Source organism: Bubalus kerabau, chromosome 8 (genome assembly GCF_029407905.1).
Source record: "Bubalus kerabau isolate K-KA32 ecotype Philippines breed swamp buffalo chromosome 8, PCC_UOA_SB_1v2, whole genome shotgun sequence".
In the NCBI taxonomy this organism is placed as follows: domain Eukaryota; kingdom Metazoa; phylum Chordata; class Mammalia; order Artiodactyla; family Bovidae; genus Bubalus; species Bubalus kerabau.
In genome coordinates this window covers 106,652,180-106,672,814 of record NC_073631.1, presented here as the reverse complement: position 1 = coordinate 106,672,814, position 20,635 = coordinate 106,652,180, and the positions used below count along the sequence as shown (strand labels likewise).

Here is a 20,635-nt window from a genome sequence, read left to right as displayed (position 1 = left end):
TCACACGAGTCAGACATGACTTAGCAACTAAACCATCACCACTCCCTTGTTGTTGACATGTAAATTGTTTTCAATTCAATATATTTCAATTCAATACAGAATTCTACCATAAATATCTTTGGCATATGAAGCATTTTACCATATGACTTTTAAAATTGTTAGACTTCAAGTCATTACATGATTGGTCAAAGCTATCATGGCTTTAAAGGTTCTTGAACATACTGAAAATTTCTGTCCCTCAAAATTCTACTGATTTCCAGTCACACAGGTGTGTGCAGAAGCATTGAGTTCAAAACCAGGAAACTGTTTGGGGCTCTTAAAGTGGTAATATAGAGAGCTGACTGTGCCCTGGCCGGTCCTGCCTAAACTTGCCTTCTCCGAGCCAGCCTGGTGGATTGGATACTGACCAGTACAGCTGCCCCTGGGTCTCAAGACAGTGGGGTCACCCACCGGAGCATTTTGGAAGTTCTAGCCCCAACATTAGGGGAACCTGGAAATGCAATGCTGTCTACCCATCTAGTATCCAAAATGCCTGGGTGATCATGGTTTTATTAGGCGTTTTAAACTTATATCTAAATCTGAACTCAATTTTCTCCCTAGAACTCTATCTCCTCTTTCATCTCTATATCACTGTTACAACCACAACCCACCAATTGCTCAAGCCAGAAACCTTTGAGACGTGGTGCGTGCTGACATGCTAAGTCGCTTCAGTCGTGTCTGAGTCTTTGCAACCCCATGGACTGTAGCCCGCCAGGCTCCTCTGTCTATGGGATTCTCCAGGTAAGAATACTGGAGTGGGTTGCCATGCCTTCCTCTAGGGGATTTTGCCAACCCAGGGATCAAAACCTCATCTCTTAGGTCTCCTGCATTGGCAGGTGGGATCTTTCTCACTAGTGGGGTGTGTAATTATTTAAAACATGACAATCTTTCCCAATTGGAGGACTATACATCTCCACCTTATTTCCATAAGGCTTGATCATGTGGCTTTCTTTGGTCAACCGATCATGAAAAGACACCATGTGTGCTACATCCAAGTGGAAGCTTTGAGAGCCACACTTGATGAGCCTTTTGTCCTTTTCTCTCTGCCCTGAGGCCTGTAGTCTCCCAGATGAGAGCTGTTCCTGAAGCCTGGGTCCTGCAATGGAGATGATGAGGAGTAAAGAAGGAAGTGGTCCATGACAGATGTTTAGCATGACCAAGAAATAAATATTTGAGTATGTAAATCACTGAGATTTGCTGTGGGCATGAAGGGAGTCAGTTGCTACCCAGGCAGAACTTATCTGAAGCTGACTGATTTTAGACATGCTTAATTTTTCTCTTTTATTTTTCAAACAATCTATCAGCAAATAATTTTAGCTCCATCTTCAAATTAGCTCCATCTCCATATCTGCCCACTTCTCTCCATCTATTCTCTTTCTACCCTGGTATAAGCCAGGGTTATTTGCTAGCATCTTGCATATGCATTTATCCACTGAGCCATCAAATCTGCTCCTGGGAATTTGCTCTACACATATACTTTTACACAAATATGTACAGAGGTATTTATTTTTAACATGTTTATAACAGCAAAAAATTGGAAACAACCTAACTGCCCATCTGTTTAAATAAATTATGATGCATCCGTTCAATAATATGCTATGCAACAGAGATGGAAAGTCATCAAAATACGCTAGTACATGAAAGTAGTGAGATGCGGAAAACTGAGTTCAGTGTGCTTCCATTTATGTAAAAAAAATGAGGAGGAAAAAACCTAACATTATTTATATTAGCTTTTATGTTTATTAAAAATATCTCTATAAGTCTAAATAAGGAGTTAATTGAAGAGGTTACCAGTTGCACAGATGGAAGGAACAGTGGGGATGACAGTGGGCAGGAAGGAGATGTTTCGTTTGATGTTTTAGTGTGGAAAGTGCAAAAATAGACGAAAGAGTAAAATGAATTCCCATGTACCTACCATTCTAACAATTATCAACTGGTAGCCAATCTTGTCTCAGCTCTACACTCCTACTCACCTCATGCCCAGACTTTTTTTGAAGCAAATCTATGACATCACATCATTCCGACTGTAAATATTTCTGTACCCCTTTGCTAAAATATGACTCTTTCCAAAAATAACCACAGTATTACTATTAGAATTAAAAATAACAATAGTTCCTTAGTATCTTCAAATAGATAGTCAGTGTTTCAATTCCCCCAGTCGTCCTACAATTTTTCTTTATAGTATGTTTATTAAGTGAGAATCTAAGGTCTATAGTTTGAATTGGGTCATCTGACTTTAGATTCTCACTCAGTAAACATACTACAAAGAAAAATTGTGAGACAATTGAGGAAATTGAAACATACTGACTAGATACTAGAACTGGGTCAGATGTCTTGTAAGTATCTTTAAGTCTTTAAATCCTCCTTCCAATCCCAACCCCCCACAGCCATTTTCCGCCTTGCATTTTTTACACAACAAAGCCAGGTGGTATCTCATAGGGTTTCCCACAGTCTAAATTCTGCCGGTTGCCTCCCATGGTGTAGTTTAACCCGTTCTTCAGTCCTAGTGAAAAGTAAAAGTGTTAGTCGCCCAGTCGTGCCTGACTCTTTGCAACCCCGTGGACTACAGCCTGCCAGGTTCCTCTGTCCATGAAATTCTCCAGGCAAGAATACTGGTGTGAGTTGCCATTCCCTTCTCCAGAGGATGTTCCCAACCCCGGGATTGAACCTGGGTCTCCTGCATTGCAGGTGGACTCTTTACCATCTGAGCCACCAGGGAAGCCCCTGTGCTGCTGCTGTTAAGTCGCTTCAGTCGTGTCCAACTCTGTGCGACCCCATAGACGGCAGCCCACCAGGCTCCCCCGTCCCTGGGATTCTCCAGGCAAGAACACTGGAGTGGGTTGCCATTTCCTTCTCCAATGCATGAAAGTGAAAAGGGAAAGTGAAGTCGCTCAGTCCTGTCCGACTCTTAGTGACCCCATGGACTGCAGCCTACCAGGCTCCTCCGCCCATGGGATTTTCCAGGCAAGAGTACTGGAGTGGGTGCCATTGCCTTCTCCGGGAAGCCCCCGTAGCTGGATCTAAACCCTTGATTTCCGAATCTGTCTGCACCTGGAGAAGCTTGAAAAACTTCTGGTGCCTGTGTCCCATTCACCCCATCCCCACCTTTACCCATACCCCCAGGTAGTAACTTAATTGCCTGGGGTGTGACTTGGGCTTTGGAGTTTTTATAAGAGCCTCAGGTGTTCCCAGTGTTCAGCCACATTTAGGAACCACTGATCCAGAGGCTTTTTCTTCAAGACTACACCAGAGGAGGTTCATAATCTACTTGTCTCTTTTATTATGACCTGAGCAGCTGTGAGGATTATCACCTGAATCCATTCATGCACCAGGGGCTGCAAAGTCATGTTATTCCTTCTCCATTTACCAGCTGGAATAATTCTGAATTTTCCCTCCTCTGCTAGGGACAGGTCACATGAGAAAAGTAGGATCGGTCTTGATTCTTTGCTTTTACTGTTAGCATTCAAAGTAGTGAGTTGATTCTGTAGCATCTTACATTGGGTACACATGCTATTTTTGTATCATCATGAACTCATGAATTTAAATTTACTTGATGTGTTTTGATCCACTGCCATGATTCAGCTCCCACACCAACTTCTATTATGTACAGATGACTGTGTTTTAGAGTATTTTGATGTGTTTTGATCCATTGCCATGATTTTTCTATTCATCAGATTGTCCCATCTTTGGCTAGGGGGAGCACGTATAAGTTTGTTCCTGAGTACTTTTGGGGAGAACAGCCTCCCCACTTTCTGAAATGACAAGTTGTTCCAGGTACATCTTGAACATTTCTTGCCCTAGACCTGAATCAGCCATCTTCCTGAGAAACCGTGTTTCCTTTCAGTAGAAAACAGTGTCTAGGGGCCATAACAGGAAGAAGATGTCTCACTCTATTTTGGTAATACTTCATGATACTATGTTTGAGATTTCAACCACGTGGATGCCGATTCAAAAACTTAAATGGATTTTAAAATGTGTTAACTGAACCTCTTGTAATTAGAATTATTTTAAATGTATAGTGATACCTTACATAAAGGACCAACGTGATGAATCCTATCAGAAATTAAGGAATTGTTTAATCTCTCTCAACTGCTTTAGTTTCCCGTGGTTGCTTTAGTTTCCCGTGGTTGCTTTAGTTTCCTGTGGCTGCTTTAGTTTCCCGTGGTTGCTTTAGTTTCCCGTGGTTGCTTTAGTTTCCCGTGGCTGCTTTAGTTTCCCGTGGTTGCTTTAGTTTCCCGTGGCTGCTTTAGTTTCCCATGGTTTTGCTAAAACAAGTCACCACAAGCGTACTGGTTTAAGATAACACAATTTACCTTGCGGATCTGGGGCCCAAAGTCCAAAATCAGGCTTGCCAGTCTGAAGCTGAGATGTCAGCAGGGCTGGTTCTTTCTGTGGGCTCCTGGAGAGCATCCATTTTTTTGCATCCTGAGCTTGCAACCACACCATTCCAGTCTCTGCTCTCAGACACCACATCAACCCCTCTGCCTGACTCCCCCTGCCTCCCTCTTATAAGGACCCTTCTGATCACACTGAGGGTCCACCCAGATAATCAGGATACTCTCCTGATCTCAGGGCCCTTAAGCACATCCTCAGAGTCCCTTTTGCTGTGTAAAGTGGCATTCACGGGTTCTGAACATTAGGATGTGGACATCTTTGGAGGACATTATTCAGCTCCCACACCAGTTTCTATTGTGTACAGATGACTGTCTTTTGGAGTGTGCTTGATAATAAGAAGTGTCTGGGGTGGAGGTTGAGGTTCTCAAGGCTTCCTGTTTAGAGAAAACTGATGAGCCAGCTGCCGGGGAAGGGCGGGGAGGGGCGCCCAGAGCTACCACACACTCAGCCTCTGTCTCAGGCACCACTAAGCCAGGCTTGGGGGCCCTACCACCCAAACAGATAAGTATTTTAAAGAAAAGACTACAGTTTACAAACAATCATGCCATCCAGTTGTTGGTTACTGTAGTGCATAGAATTAGCCAACTTTTCCAGCTTTCTCTCACCTTGCCAGGGCAGGAGAGTTGAGTCAATGAATCTCAGTTGGCATTAAGAGGTTAACCTAAATCAACAACATGTTGACAATTTTTGCCATATCTGCAAATTACCTAGGCTAGCGCTTGCTTCCCACTTTCTTTGATATAGACGTAAATAAAAGGTAACTTTATGTCAGGACCATAAATGAAAACCATTACCGCTTCCATAAAGAAAAACTAAGAGTAAAAATAAAAACTTTACCATGGGACATTTTAAAGCCCAGGAACTCCCTAAAGTGATCTCGCTGGCCACGGATGGTCCACAAGGATGATGCTGGGAAGATGGGGCTCTCAAGGCTGGTCCAAATGGGCCACATTTTCAAATGTGCTCTGTCTAGGTTGCCTTGGCTCAGCTGACAATCTAACACCACAGCTGGAAACCAATGAAGGAATCTCAGTCCTCTCTCAAAGGACTGAGATGTGGAGAATTCGATCTAATGGATCTTATGTATTTCATTTCTAAGAACTAAAGAGACTTGGTCTGCTTTTGACACTGAATTTACTCCAAATTGTGATAGCAGTTTACCTTCACAAAGGGGAGGAGTCCTGGAATGACGTCCTTCATCACTGTCGGCTGATGGTAACCAACATGTTACACGTGACACATTACAAGAATCATCAGGCAGACACACAGTGTCTCCTACAAGCCAGGGATGTGCAAAGCACCAGGGGAAGCTACAGGGAGGTGGTACTTATAGCCTTGTGGACCCAACACGCATTCAGTGGCTAATGACAAGCAGCCAACACAGTATTTACGTGATGACCCTTGTAGCAAAGAAGCGTCACGTGTCAGAGGGTGTGCCAGTTGAACTGTGTTTTGATCACTTAAGAGCACTTCTTGTGCCCAGCTATTGGATGGGACATATTTGTTGAACTTGAAAAAAAATGGCAAGTGGTCCTTAGGCTTATTATTATTTTCCCCCAAGGGTAGTTTTCCAAAAGCAGGGCCCTCCAAAGCAGACCAGATTCCAAAAATCTATGAAACAGAGGACAGAGGTGTGAAAGCTGGTGCGAGAAAGAACTGTGTCACTCATAGCAGGTGAAGGAGCTGGGAGAGGCTGCTGCTTGGAGAGGAGGGTGTCCCAGGGGGCCCCCCACCCTGGGAAGAGCCAGCTCTGGGGGTTCCTATGGAGGAAGCCCTGGGCACTATGCGCTGTGCTTCCCCAGGTGTGCCTTCCGGTGCCCCGCCCCACCCAGCTGACGTCTTCGGGAATTAAGGAAGAAAGTGGAGCCGAGTGGGAGATGGTGGTTAAGCAGGGAGGGGTCTCAGAGTGAGGCCTCGGTGCAGCCTCCGCCTCTGCCTTTGCACCCCACCCCACCCACCAGTTCTCCACCACTTCTCATGGAAGAATTCTGAGAGGCGCCTTGCCCTTTCGCGCCAGTGAGAATTAGAGGAGAAGAACGATCGAGGTAGTACCCAAAGTAGTTTCACAATATGAACACGCATGCGACCCATCTTTCTATTTTAAAAATAGGACTGCTGCTGCTAAGTCACTTCAGTCATGTCCAGACTCTGTGTGACCCCAGAGACGGCAGCCACCAGGCTCCCCCATCCCTGGGATTCTCCAGGTAAGAACACTGGAGTGGGTTGCCATTTCCTTCTCCAATGCGTGAAAGTGAAGTTGCTCAGTCGTGTCCGACTCTTAGTGACCCCATGGACTACAGCCTACCAGGCTCCCCCATCCATGGGATTTTCCAGGCAAAGTACTGGAGTGGGGTGCCATTGCCTTCTCCAAAAAACAGGACAGAACGATAGAATTGTGTGACAAGGCCGGTGCAGTGGCTGATATTTTATGGAACACTTCTGGATTTTTTTATGTATTGGTTATTTGACTGAATTTAACTAGACTGAGCTCCCCCTCCCCATTCGGAAAAACCAATGACATATACAAATACAGAAAAAGATCTCCCCCTAAACCTCTCTTCTAGCGAGGAGAGGGAAAAAAACAGTCATGATTTAGTGCGTTAAAAGGTATATTTATAGTAAGTATTTCTAAAATAAAATATATTTAAGTGTATTACACTCTACTTGAATTTATAAATTTAATTTTATATGTTTATGTTTTACAGTGAAAACCTGCCTCTTTTATTTAGGCCTTAAATTCCTTATGTGTCAGGGATTGTCCACCCAGATGTAGCATTCTGCAGAAAACCCTGCCACCCTGCTTGCCCCAGGAGCTGGAGAATTTGTGACTTTCGAGAAAAAGAGCAAGCCAAAGAATTTTTTCCCAGCTCCCTTCAAGCAAGAAGTTTACTTCTGTGAACACTTCTGTGTTCCTATTGAGCTGAGGCCTACAACTTCGCCCATGAGAATGCAGTTCTCGGATGGGAAGCTTCTGGCTTCCCAAGACTTGAGTGGCCCAAGATGAATTTTTGTGGAGATGGAAAAATTTCTAGGCAGTCCCAGATCAGCGGGAGCACTGCCATGACACAATTGAAAGGACTCTTACTCCTGCTGGACAGGTAAGGGTCCAGGGCACAGCCCAGGTTCATTTCTCTCCCTTCATCTGCCAATTAGTAGATTGGGCCTCACTGGTAATTGTGCTCTCAAGGTAATGGCTTGTTTAAGTAATTGATGATATTTTTTGCCTCACTGGGGAATCTTAGCACATCAAAAGATGTTGAGAAAACCAAGACTCACCTAGAGTCTGAATTAATAACTGTCAAGCACAACAAAGGCTGTCTGGCTTTGCTAATAATCCCAAATGGGGTAGCAACCCTCCGTGAAATAAGGAAGCGATGGTGTCTTTAATTAATGTTTCAAAGAGCTCAGACTTGCTCTTTTACTCCCTTGATTTTTATGAGAACATGGAGAAATGTGTGCAGAACCAGCATTCTCCAGACTTCTCAAGCGCAGGGAGGGCAGGATACCTGGCATCATTCGAGTTCATAGAAGAAGATCCGAGGGCTTCAGTGGACCACAAGATCAGCGTGTGCATCTGTTGCGGGGTCAGAGGAAATCAGTCCCAGGGTTGCCTCTGCGGGCAGTCCCGCAGACCTAGTACTTCCCCTGCCCCGGGCTTGGCCCCTGAACACTGCCCTCCTTTCCCAGCATTGCTGCCTCTGCCTTTCCGGACAGCGCCTCCGAACCCAGCTGCCCTCCAGCTGCCTTTCTGGTCTACGTCGTCTCTCACAAGGCTCTTCACAGGCGGCTGAAGACTCCCAGCCTCTGGACAGACCCTCACTCCCCCTAGCCCCCTCCTCCCCAGCCCCCTCCTCCCTCCACCTCCCAGAGCCCCTGGCTGGGTCATATGGGGCAGGTCAGCACCCTGGGGGTCAACACGTCCAGAATGGGAGGCTGGGCGTGGCGGAATGTCAGTGTGAGCCCAGCTGCATGGTTGTCTTTAAAAGGACTTTGAGAACCTTAAGACTGCTTGGAAAGCCAATGGGGTCTGGAAGTGGCTCAGCTCAGGTCGGTGATGCTAAGAGAGTGTGGATACCATCCAGAAGGTAAGACATGTCTGACCCCCAGAGACTGTATCCTATGGAAAACCAATAGGGAGGGGTGTGGGGAGGTCTCCCTTGGACTTGGGGCAGCCCTGCTAACTGCCTTCGGTATACTTCTGTCTTACCTACTAGCTCCCTGTGGCTTCTAAACTGTGCCATTTGGAAAGCATTTTTATTCATTTATTTATACTTTGTTGCTTCACTCTGTCTTCACCGCTGCACGGGGGCTTTCTCTAGTTGCAGCGAGCAGGCCCTACTCTCTAGTTTGTGGCCTGTCGGCTTCTCATCGCCGTGGCTTCTCTGGTTGAGGAGCGTGAGCTCTAGGGTGTAGTCTTCAGTAGTTGCGACACACTGGCTTCATTGCCCCGTGGCATGCGGGATCTTCCTGGACCAGGGATCGAACCCACTTCCTCTGCATTGGCAGGCAATTGTTCACCACGGGACTACCAGGGAAGTCCCTAAACTGTGCCATTTTTGACTCTTGCCGTCAACCCTCATCTGCCCTCAGTCACCATGGACTGTCAATTTTCCCTTCAAACCAGCCCTCTTGAGAATGCTCAGTGAGTTTTCTAACTGGCACTGCCCTGTTTCAGGCCGTCGTTGTCTTTCCCCTGGGCATGGGCTCTTCAGCGGAGTCCTGAATTGGCCTCCTAATCTGCTTCTTCCCTCATCCACCAATCTGCCGTTCATGCCAATGCCTGAAGAATCCTGCCAACAGGAAAATCTGATCATGTTGTAGATCAGTTCAGAATTCTTCACTGGCTCCCTGTCACTTTTAGACCAACTCTAAATTCTTTTATTTGGAGCATAAGACCTTTTATGATCTCACCTCAGCCTGACTTCTCAGGCTCACTCCAAGTGACCTCTGTCCTCAAGCCATCTTTCATGACTTGGACATTTCTAGTTATAGACATTTCTTTCCAGGCTCTTACCCAGGCTCTTGTCCAGGGCCAGGACTAAGGTGACACAACAGAGGCATTTAGGATACAAAACTAAAGGAGGCGCTCAATCCCAGCGGTGTGCAGATGCTGACCCTGCTCTCACATGGCCCTGAGAGTGAGTGCCTCCTTAAATTTTGTGTCCCAGGCACCTGTTTATCTCACCCTGGTCCCAGCACACTCTTCTCTGCCTGGTATACCGATCTTCTTTCTCCACCTGGCAAGTCCTGAATTCTTCAAGTCTCTGCTTGAGGGCTGCCTCCTCCAGGAGCCCATCCAGATTATCCTGGGCACATGGAGACATTGTCCTTGGCCTCTGGCTCCCTTGTAGTAGTAGAGGGATTGTAGACCAAGAGCCAAAGAACTCAGTGTATTGTTTGTAGGAATATAATCCTGCCTAAGGTCATTATTTACTGTACCTGGTTCTGTTTCCATCATGTGGGCTTAGTCATCTGTAGTTAATCCTTTTGTTTTCATGAAGTCCTTGAAGAACCCTTTGCATGTTGTGAAAGAGAGACATCTGCCTTGAGTGAACCCCAACAGACAATGACATTTGAGCCCAGAGAGGGCAGAGGGGGCTACTTTTGCCTCCATATCCTGCATAATAATCGCCTATTAATCGTCATAATGAGACTATTTCCCAGGGGCCAGGAGCCATTCTAAGTACTTTATACATCAACTCATTTATTCCTCTCCCTACTCTGTGTGGGGGGTGTTATTATGATCATCATTTTGCAGATGGGAAAAGCGAGGCTCAGAGAGATTAAGTCATTCACCCAAGGCTGCACAGCTAGGAAGAAGTGGAGCTGACATATGAACCCAGGCTGTCTGGCTCTGAGCCTGTGCCCTTAGCTAGCAGCCTCCGTCTCTTATTTTGGATTTGAAGAGCAGCAAATTACCTACAGCTCAACCTTTCGACAAGACAGGGGCTGCAGGAAGCTTTGCTCACTTCTGTAGAGTAAGGACTCTGACTTCCTGGTGAAAAAGCAGATGCTATTCACGGGATCCTGTTATCCCTTGAATTTCAAGTGATTGCCACTGAGTCAGCAGGGCTCCAAGACTTGAAACAAAGGTCAATTCAAAGGGGAGACCTGGCCTGTGCAAAGAATAGAGGAAGTGCTTTTTGATCCATTGGGTTTTCATATTCATGAGTAATCACAGGGGGATAAGGAGCAGTGGGTACTTGTACTAGGTATACAGAATGACTCTAAGCTCTTTTATAATGAACTTAGTAAGCATTCAGAAAACATTTGCCAATTGGATGTGAGGTATGTCTTTATAAACCCAGGCAATATCTTTAACTTTCTATTGTACCATGACCTGCCCAACAGCCTGGAACAGGCCTAGGAAACTTAATTCTGCCTCCCAGCTTGGCGGACAACTTAAAGAGCTAAGGCCATCAAAATAACAAAAGAATATTGTGAGTGTTTCAAAAATATTTATAATCCCATTGCATGTTGTTTGTTACTGGAATCCCCAAATCTTTGTATTGACCTAATACTGGACAAATTCACTCATTGATCTTTGATCACCTCATCACTACAGTGATCAACTGAAGGTCCAACTGGGAATTGTGTAACATTATGTCAGAAGGCGATACTCTAGTCTAAGATCATCAAGATCTCATTGCCTTCTGCTCAGTGATGTGGTTGGCTCTTATGTGCCCTGGGCTCTGGACCAGAGGCACAGACCCACAGAACCTGCCTGCTCATCTCCATGTCCATCCCATCTGGGTCTGACCTCTTCTCTGCCTCCTATGTTTTAGTCTCCCATTACAGTCCCTGGTCTCAGCCCTGGCTCATCCTGGCCATTCTTATCTCAGCACCTGTATTGGTTATCTAGTGCTGTGTAACAAATTAGCCTCAACACCTAAGTGGCTTAAAACAACAGACATTTATCATCTTACACAGTTTCCGGGAACCTGGGAGTGTGTTACCTGAGCAGTTAGGGGTGCGGGTTTTTCATAAGGGTAAGTCAAGCTGTCAGCTGAGGCTGCAGTGATCTAAAGTTTGCCTGGGCCTAGAGAATCACATTAATGTCCCCTTATGTAGCTGTTGGCAGGCTTCATTTTGTGGGCCCTTCATCAGGCAGCCCAACATGGCAGCTGGCTTCTCCCAAATAAGCAACCCAGGGGAGAGAGACAGCCCATGATGGAAGCCTCAAACTTTCATAACCTAATTTGATAAAAATATATCCTTCTTCTTGGACTTTTTGAGCTGATTACTAAACCTCATGAAGCCTATAAGCCATTTCCTTCTATGATGAGATGTAGTTGTTCCATTCTTCATTCCATAAAGATGCTTTTATTGTGAACCCTGAGCTAGATGCCATGGTACATCCCTAAAGGAATAGATGTCCACTTGGCTTTTACCAAAATAGTAAAATCAGAAAAACTTCACACTGAGGTGAAAACCAATGGCTAATAGCAGCTAACATTTACTAAACATGTGCTATGGGCCAGACATTGTACATTTATAAACATGGCAGCCTTTAATCTCCGCCAACATCCTTGCTATGTCCATCATATAGATGGGGAAACTGAGACTTTGAGCCCACTGGTCAGTGGCCAGCCTGCAGCCCAATCCTAGTCTGTCTGACTGAAGGGCCTGAGCCTCTAGCCAGGTCTTTGACTGGTATGGTCTGTTCTGGATCAGCAAGGCCAATGAGGGAAAGGAGACCACAGTCATCTCCTAGGGCTACCATAACACAGTACCACAAACTGGGGACTTACAACAACCAACATTTACTCTCTCCCAGTTCTGGAGGTTGGAAGTCTGAAATCAAGAAGTCCGCAGGGCCTTGCCCACCCTGAGGCTCTAAGGGAAGCCCCTCCCCGGCTCTTCCTCGCTTCTGGTGGTTGTTAGCAATCCTTGGGGTTGCTGTGCAGATATATTACTCCAGTCTCTGCCTCCATCCTCACATGGTATTCTCCTCGTGTGTCTGTATATTCACATCACCTCCACTCTGCGTGTCTCTGTGTACAGATCCCCTCGTAACAAGACATCAGTCTTGGATTAGGACTCACTAGCATTCAACTTGATTGCCTCTATAAAGACACTGTCTCCAATGAAGGCCTTATTCGGAGGTGCCAAGTGACTGTGAATTTGGAGAGGGCGGGGGAACACTAACGCTACTCAATCCAGTATAAAGACCATCCGAGCTGTCACCAGCCGTGCCAACATGTGGGTAGGAGGATGGGGACGGGTCTTCTCGTCCACCCTGGAGTCAGAAGAGGTGACATGGAAAGAAACTGACTCTCACGAAAGAAAATGCTAATTCAAAAACATTTTTTTCCTGGCTCACTGAATGTTGGGCTTTGGTTTGTTTGTTTGTTTTTTTAATGGGGATTTTTGTCTATTGGGGATTTTTTGGTCTTATTATTAGTATGCTAACTAATCTATATTTTAGTTGTTTGAGTCAGCATACTCTTTTTATAGGAAAAAAAGGAAATGAAATTGATGGCTGATTTTGGATTGCAAGAGCACCTCCCTGTTGAGACTTACCAATAACTTCCTAGAGCAGAACGTGCAAAAGAGCCTGTGACAGGCTCATTTGATCTTTCAGAGCCCAAGTTCAGTTCACCTTGTCTCACAGGCCTTGTGATGCTGAGACACACCCTTTCTCCTTTCAGCCTCTAGCCAGCACCACAGGAAATTTTCTGGAAGGGCAAGTGATCATCCTAAAACATATTTTTTTTTCTTTAATAACTCAGTAGGGCCCCAGCATCCATGAGAATGTTTATAGTAATTCTGGAGCTGTTTATGTTTCCAGCTGTAGCCATGTCTTGGCATAATGTCTTACATAAATGTATTGCCACATATAAAACAATGCATTTGTCCCAAACAGTGGAGCTCACAATCTACAAGCATGTCCCCTGGTTGGTATAGTCCAGGGTATAGTGAACACAGCAGACTGTCAGCTTTGAGGCTTCCAGAGTACTTCAGAAATGTTCCCCTTCAATCCTGCCTTTTCCAACTCAAGTCGGATCCTCTATGTAGCAGCTACTCTCTTCCCCACCCCATCCCTGAATCAATATTTACCCTTCTCAGGGTGAGCTGTAGCTCCATCATTGGTCAGTTCCTGATCTCCATCGCTTATTCAGCTAGAAATCCTTGGGTTCACCCCTAGGCTCAGTCAAGGTCTAAGCTGAGCCCCTGCACTGGGCGTACGACCCTGCTTCGGCCCTCCTGGAGCCCTCCTCACAGCCAAGACCTACTGTGACTCACCACCTTGGAGTCTTGTCCAACTCCCCATCCACGTCTGTTCTTTTTCCAGAAAACATCATTGTTGTTATTTACAATAAAAATCCAAACTTCCATTAGCTTTACGTTTTTGTTTTGCTCGCTCTTTGTTTGTTTTTATCTTTGTTTCTTCTTTTGTTGTGTCTACTCACTCATGTCCTCTTTCTCCTTTGTCAGAGCTCAGACTCCACATGGGTGATCTCTGGGCATGTGGTAGACTGAATCATTCCTCCCAACTCATCACCGCCCCCCCCAACCTCTTTATCAAAATTCTACATCATCAGGAAAAATACTGATTCTCTGAAATATCAATACCTCCCACTTCAGTGGAGTCTTCTTCCTCACCTCATTCATGTTAGGCTTTCACATGGGATTTGCTTTAACCAAAGAATATAAGCAGAAGGGACATTCAGCCACTTTAAGGCTGAGCCCTGAAGAGACATTGCTTATTTCCTCTAGCATTTTTTTTTTTTTTTTTTGCCATGTCACATGGGCTTATGGGATCTTAGTTCCCCAGCCAAGGCCTGAACCCCTGCAGTGGAAGCACAGAGTCCTAACCACTGCACCACCAGGGGATTTCCTCCTCCTGTGTTTCTTGCATTCCTATGATCTACCAGAAGTAGAACTTTCCTGAAGTATCCTCTTCAGTCTGTGCCCCATTACAAACCCATGTGGAGCAGATATGAACCCCACCCACAACCTGGAACATAGCTCCCCCAGCCAACATCCAGACCATGAGAAAAATTAATGTTGTTGTTTGCCGATGGGTTTGGGGTGGTTTGTTACACAATGTTATTGCAGCACTAGCTGACTGATAGAGGTCAATTCATGTAACTTCTCTTGACCTTCATTTCCTCATCCGTAAAATGAAGCCACTGGACTGTATTCAAGGTGCTCAGGCTTTTCTGCACAACTATACAACTGAGATTCCTATTGTGAACCCAAGAGTAAGGGACTAAGCATATCAGAGTCAAATACTGCAAAGCACTAAAGAAAGACAAGGACAGAAATGTGGATTCTGTTTAGGAACAAAGGAGTTAGTGGTAGCCTTGGAGAGAGTCCTTTCAGTGGACAATGGAGCAGAAGCCCCATTGCAGGGCCGAGGGTAAATGGGAAGTGAGAAAGCGAGGAGTGTGGGGTCTTCTCTGGAAAGAGAAGGGTGGGATGGAGTGGAGGTCGGGGTGGAATACATGGTCCAAGAAGAGGTGATTGCTGGTTGGCTGGCTTACTTGTATGCTTTAAGATGGGAGAGAATTGAACTTGCAAAAATACATTTCCAGTGTCATAATAAAGGCAAAATGAAGGCAGGGTCTTGGACCAGAGTGTGCAGAAAACCAGAGGTCTGGTCTATGAGAGAGACTCGAGTGAGAACTTACCAGGATTTATTTGCTATGCATCATTTACATGTCAAGTTCTCAAACCCAAGGACAAGGTAAGCGTCAACAAGTGAAACAAAGGCCAAATGAAAAATATTGTATTGGTCAAAAGTTCATTTGGGTTTTTCAGTAAAATGTTACAGAAAAGTCCAAATGAACTTTTTTTGGCTAACCCAACAGAATTGTGCTGTTATTGCTCAAATCAGAGGATAAATGTAAATTTTGTCATGGGAAAATTTGAAAATTTTCTGAAAAGCAAATTGAGTTTAAAGCTTCATAGAGCACTTTTCAAGAAACAGATTTTTTTTTTTTTTTAAGTTTAAAAACCTACAAGTGAAAGTGAAAGTGTTAGCCAGGTCAACTCTTTGTGACTTTATAGACTGTAGCCCTCCAGGCTCCTCTGTCCATGGAATTCTCCAGGCAAGAATACTGGAGTGGGTTGCCATTCCCTCCTACAGGGGATCTTCCCAACCCAGGGATCGAACCCTAGTCTCCTACAGTGCAGGCAGATTCTTTACCATCTGAGCCACCAGGGAAGCCTACAGCTAAGAGACAAACAGTTGCATCAATAGGCTAATAATAATATATATTGATGTAAAATTTATTAGCGAAGTATTCATACTCCTGTCAAGGATACAGGAAAAGGATGACTGTCTCTGCTTTACCACTGGAAACTGAAGCTCAGAATGGCAGCTGACGTTCCAGATCTTCTTCTTGAGAGAAGGGGCACCCCCTCCTCCTTGGCAACCTTCTTTCCCAATCACTTCTAAGCCTGCTGCATTCTGGCTTCTGTTCTCACCACCCCCAATTCCAACATCACCTAAAACTTCTTAGCTGCTAAATCCAGTAGTTATTTTTTAAACCTCATCTACCTTGCTCAAGATCAGAAGCTCCCTAATGGTATAAGCCCAGAATCATTCAAAATGAGGCCACTTGGTTGAACTTTACTTCTGTTTACTTTTCACTTCAATGCAGTCCTCAAGATCATATGAGAATTCCAAATGGTGTTTTAAAAAAATAAATAAAATAAATAAAAACCTAGGACCTATGAGATTATTATTGAGTACAAGCCTGCAGTTAATAATGGGGTGTGTGCATGTGTGTTAAGTTGATTCAGTCGTGTCCAACTCTGTGCAACCCTATACACTGTAGCCTACCAGGCTCCTCTGTACATGGAATTCTCCAGGCAAGAATACTGGAGTGGGTTGCCATTTCTTCTCCAGGGGATCTTCCCAAGCCAGGGATCGAACCCATGTCTCTTAGGTCTCCTGCATTGGCAGGGGGTTCTTTACTGCTAGCGCCACCTGGCTAATTCTGGCAGTGAATTCTTTGAAGTATGCAGTTCAGTTCAGTTTAGTTCAGTCACTCAGTCATGTCCAACTCTTTGCGACCCCATGAATCGCAGCACGACAGGCCTCCCTGTCCATCACCAACTCCCAGAGTTCACTCAAACTCACGTCCATCAAGTCAGTGATGCCATCCAGCCATCTCATCCTCTGTCGTCCCCTTCTCCACCTGCCCTCAATCCCTCCCAGCATCAGAGTTTTTTCCAATGAGTCAACTCTTCGCATGAGGTAGCCAAAGTACTGGAGTTTCAGCTTTAGCATCATTCCTTCCAAAAAAATCCCAGGGCTGATCTCCTTCAGAATGGACTGGTTGGATCTCCTTGCAGTCCAAGGGACTCTCATGAGTCTTCCCCAACACCACAGTTCAAAAGCATCAATTCTTCAGCGCTCAGCTTTCTTCACAGTCCAACTCTCACATCCATACATGACCACTGGAAAAACCATAGCCTTGACTAGACAGACCTTTGTTGGCAAAGTAATGTCTCTGCTTTTGAATATGCTATCTAGGTTGGTCATAACTTTCCTTCCAAGGAGTAAGCCTCTTTTAATTTCATGGCTGCAGTCACCATCTGCAGTGATTTTGGAGCCTCCCAAAAATAAAGTCTGACACTGTTTCCACTGTTTCCCAATTTATTTCCCATGAAGTGATGGGACCAGATGCCATGATCTTTGTTTTCTGAATGTTGAGCTTTAAGCCAACTTTTTCACTCCCCTCTTTCACTTTCATCAAGAGGCTCTTTAGTTCTTCACTTTCTGCCATAAGGGTGGTGTCATCTGCATATCTGAGGTTATTGATATTTCTCCCAGCAGTCTTGATTCCAGCTTGTGCTTCTTCCAGCCCAGCATTTCTCATGATGTACTCTGCATATAAGTTAAATAAGCAGGATGACAATATACAGCCTTGATGTACTCCTTTTCCTATTTGGAACCAGTCTGTTGTTCCATGTCCTGTTCTAACTGTTGCTTCCTGACTTGCATACAGGTTTCTCAAGAGGCAGGTCAGGTGGTCTGGTATTCCCATCTCTTGAAGAATTTTCCAGAGTTTATTGTGATCCACACAGTCAAAGGCTTTGGCATAGTCAATAACGCAGAAATAGATGTTTTTCTGGAACTCTTTTGCTTTTTCCATGATCCAGCAGATGTTGGCAATTTGATCTCTGGTTCCTCTGCCTTTTCTAAAACCAGCTTGAACATCTGGAAGTTCATGGTTCACGTATTGCTGAAGCCTGGCTTGGAGAATTTTGAGCATTACTTTACTAGCGTGTGAGATGAGTGCAATTGTGTGGTAGTTTGAGCATTCTTTGGCATTGCCTTTCTTTGGGATTGGAATGAAAACTGACCTTTTCCAGTCCTGTGGCCACTGCTGAGTTTTCCAAATTAGCTGGCATATTGAGTGCAGCACTTTCACAGCATCATCTTTCAGGATTTGGAATAGCTCAACTGGAATTCTATCACCTCCACTAGCTTTGTTCGTAGTGATGCTTTCTAAGGCCCACTTGACTTCACATTCCAGGATGTCTGGCTCTAGGTGAGTGATCACACCATCGTGATTGTCTTGGTCGTGAAGATCTTTTTTGTACAGTTCTTCTGTGTATTCCTGCCACCTCTTCTTAATATCTTCTGCTTCTGTTAGGTCCATACCATTTCTGTCCTTTATCGAGCCCATCTTTGCATGAAATGTTCCTTTGGTATCTCTAATTTTCTTGAAGAGATCTCTAGTCTTTCCCATTCTCTTGTTTTCCTCTATTTCTTTGCATTGATTGCTGAGGTAGGCTTTCTTATCTCTTCTTGCTATTCTTTGGAACTCTGCATTCAGATGCTTATATCTTTCCTCTTCTCCTTTGCTTTTCACTTATCTTCTTTTCACAGCTATTTGTAAGGCCTCCTCAGACAGCCATTTTGGTTGAATGTGGTCCACTGGAGAATGGAATGGCAAACCACTTCAGTATTCTTGCCTTGGGAACGCCATGAACAGTATGAAAAGGCAAAATGATAGGATACTATAAGAGGAACTCCCCAGGTCAGTAGGGGCCCAATATGCTACTGGAGATCAGCGGAGAAATAACTCCAGAAAGAATGAAGGGATGGGGCCAAAGCAAAAACAATACCCAGCTGTGGATGTGACTGGTGATAGAAGCAAGGTCCAATGCTATAAAGAGCAATATTGCATAGGAACCTGGAATGTCAGGTCCATGAATCAAGGCAAATTGGAAGTGGTCAAACAGGAGATGGCAAGAATGAATGTCAACATTCTAGGAATCAGCGAACTGAAATGGACTGGAATGGGTGAATTTAACTCAGATGACCATTATATCTACTACTGTGGGCAGGAATCCCTTAGAAGAAATGGAGTAGCCATCATGGGCAACAAAAGAGTCCAAAAATGCAGTACTTGGATGCAATCTCAAAAACAACAGAATGATCTCTGTTCGTTTCCCAGGCAAACCATTCAATATCACAGTAATCCAAGTCTATGCCCCAACCAGTAATGCTGAAGAAGCTGAAGTTGAACAGTTCTATGAAGATCTACAAGACCTTTTAGAACTAACACCCAAAAAAGATGTTCTTTTCATTATAGGGGACTGGAATGCAAAAGTAGGAAATCAAGAAACACCTGGAGTGACAGGCAAATTTGGCCTTGGAATACGGAATGAAGCAGGGCAAAGACTAATAGAGTTTTGCCAAGAAAATGCACTGGTTATAACAAACACCCTCTTCCAACAACACAAGAGAAGACTCTATACATGGACATCACCAGATGGTCAACACTGAAATCAGATTGATTATATTCTTTGCAGCCAAAGATGGAGAAGCTCTGTACAGTCAGCAAAAACAAGACCGGGAGCTAACTGTGGCTCAGACCATGAACTCCTTATTGCCAAATTCAGACTTAAATTGAAGAAAGTAGGGAAAACCACTAGACCATTCACGTATGACCTAAATCAAATCCCTTATGACTATACAGTGGAAGTGAGAAATAGATTTAAGGGACTAGATCTGATAGATGGAGTGCCTGATGAACTATGGATGGAGGTTCGTGACATTGTACAGGAGACAGGGATCAAGACCATCCCCATGGAAAAGAAGTATGCAGTAGTGCTTTGTAAACACAAATAGCTAATCCACATCTTCCTGTGTTCTGCTTGCTAAGTTTGGGGTCATTTATTTAACACATGCTAATATCAACCTTCCCGGTGGTGAAGAATACACCTGCCAAGCAGGAGATCCAGGTTTGATCCCTGGGTCGGGAAGATTCCCTGGAGGAGGGAATGGCAACCCACTCCAGTATTCTTGCCTGGAGAATTCCAAGGACAGGGGATCCTGGTGGGCTACAGTCCATGGGGTTGCAAAAGAGTTGGACACGACTTAGCAAGTAAACAGCAGCAACAGTAGCTAACACTTACTGAACATTAACCGTGCCCAGCACTGCTCCAAGTCTACTCATATAATCCTTCCAACATGCTATGAGGTGAGCACTGTTATTATCCCTATTTAACAGTGGGGGAATCTGAGGCACAGTCACCTTACCAGCTTCCTTAAGGTCACAAAACTAACCAAGACATGAATCCAGGCAATCAAATTTCAAAGCCCAAGCTCTGGGACATTACATACATGGAGGAAAGGCAGCCAAGAGTGAAGTATTTTTAGTGTGTTTCTAAAAGCAGTGTTGATGAACTAACATCGGTGAAAGTGCTTGAGAATAGTTTATTTTCCTAAAGAGGTTCAAAAGTCACCTTTGCAGCAAGATTTTGTTTAGCAATCCTTCCTTCATACACTGTACAGAGATGAACTTCAACCCACAGCCCAGTGGCACCTGAATTATAGAGATGAAATCCTTCACTGAGATCCAGAGTTCAATGCAGTGAAATTCTGTTATATAACAAGTGAGGGTGGCAGCTTGGTTGCAGTGATATGGATTTAGAAATAAATGGAAATTCTCTATGAGGATATTCATAGCTGCAAAGAACAACATGAATTTGTGTCTATATATGCCAAGCATGTGCCACACAAAATCCTATATACTGTCCCTCTTAATTCAACTTTGTCAGCAAATAACTAAGTGTCTATTACCCAAAAGAAATGTACAAGCACAGTGCTGGGCACCTAAGATCCAGTCCTGCTTACCTTCTAACAGGGGAGCCAGGGAAGTGGTTCGAGAGAGAGAAGACACCAGGTGTGCTGGGGTCAAGATCACAGGGATGCAGGGCTCTCACCAGA

The 20,635-nt window shown here is 44.6% G+C and overlaps 1 protein-coding gene and 1 long non-coding RNA gene across 6 annotated transcripts in view; one reads left to right on the top strand and one right to left on the bottom strand.

Moving 5' to 3' along the window:
• The window catches only part of LOC129659572 (uncharacterized), a 143,555-nt gene extending 129,787 nt beyond the window's left edge, over positions 1 to 13,768 (top strand). The window contains exons 3-6 of one of the 5 annotated variants that reach the window (XR_008718131.1): positions 6,545 to 6,638; positions 7,140 to 7,532; positions 8,122 to 8,519; positions 13,583 to 13,768. This is a non-coding gene — a long non-coding RNA (uncharacterized LOC129659572). Of the gene's footprint in view, positions 1 to 6,544; positions 6,639 to 7,139; positions 7,533 to 7,874; positions 8,089 to 8,121; positions 8,520 to 12,438 lie in introns of those variants that run through there. The other 4 variants (XR_008718126.1, XR_008718132.1, XR_008718128.1 and 1 more) reach the window with 4 other exon arrangements.
• TBXAS1 (thromboxane A synthase 1) overlaps positions 1 to 20,635 on the bottom strand; it is a 173,959-nt gene that overhangs the window by 137,588 nt on the left and 15,736 nt on the right. The window lies entirely within an intron of this gene.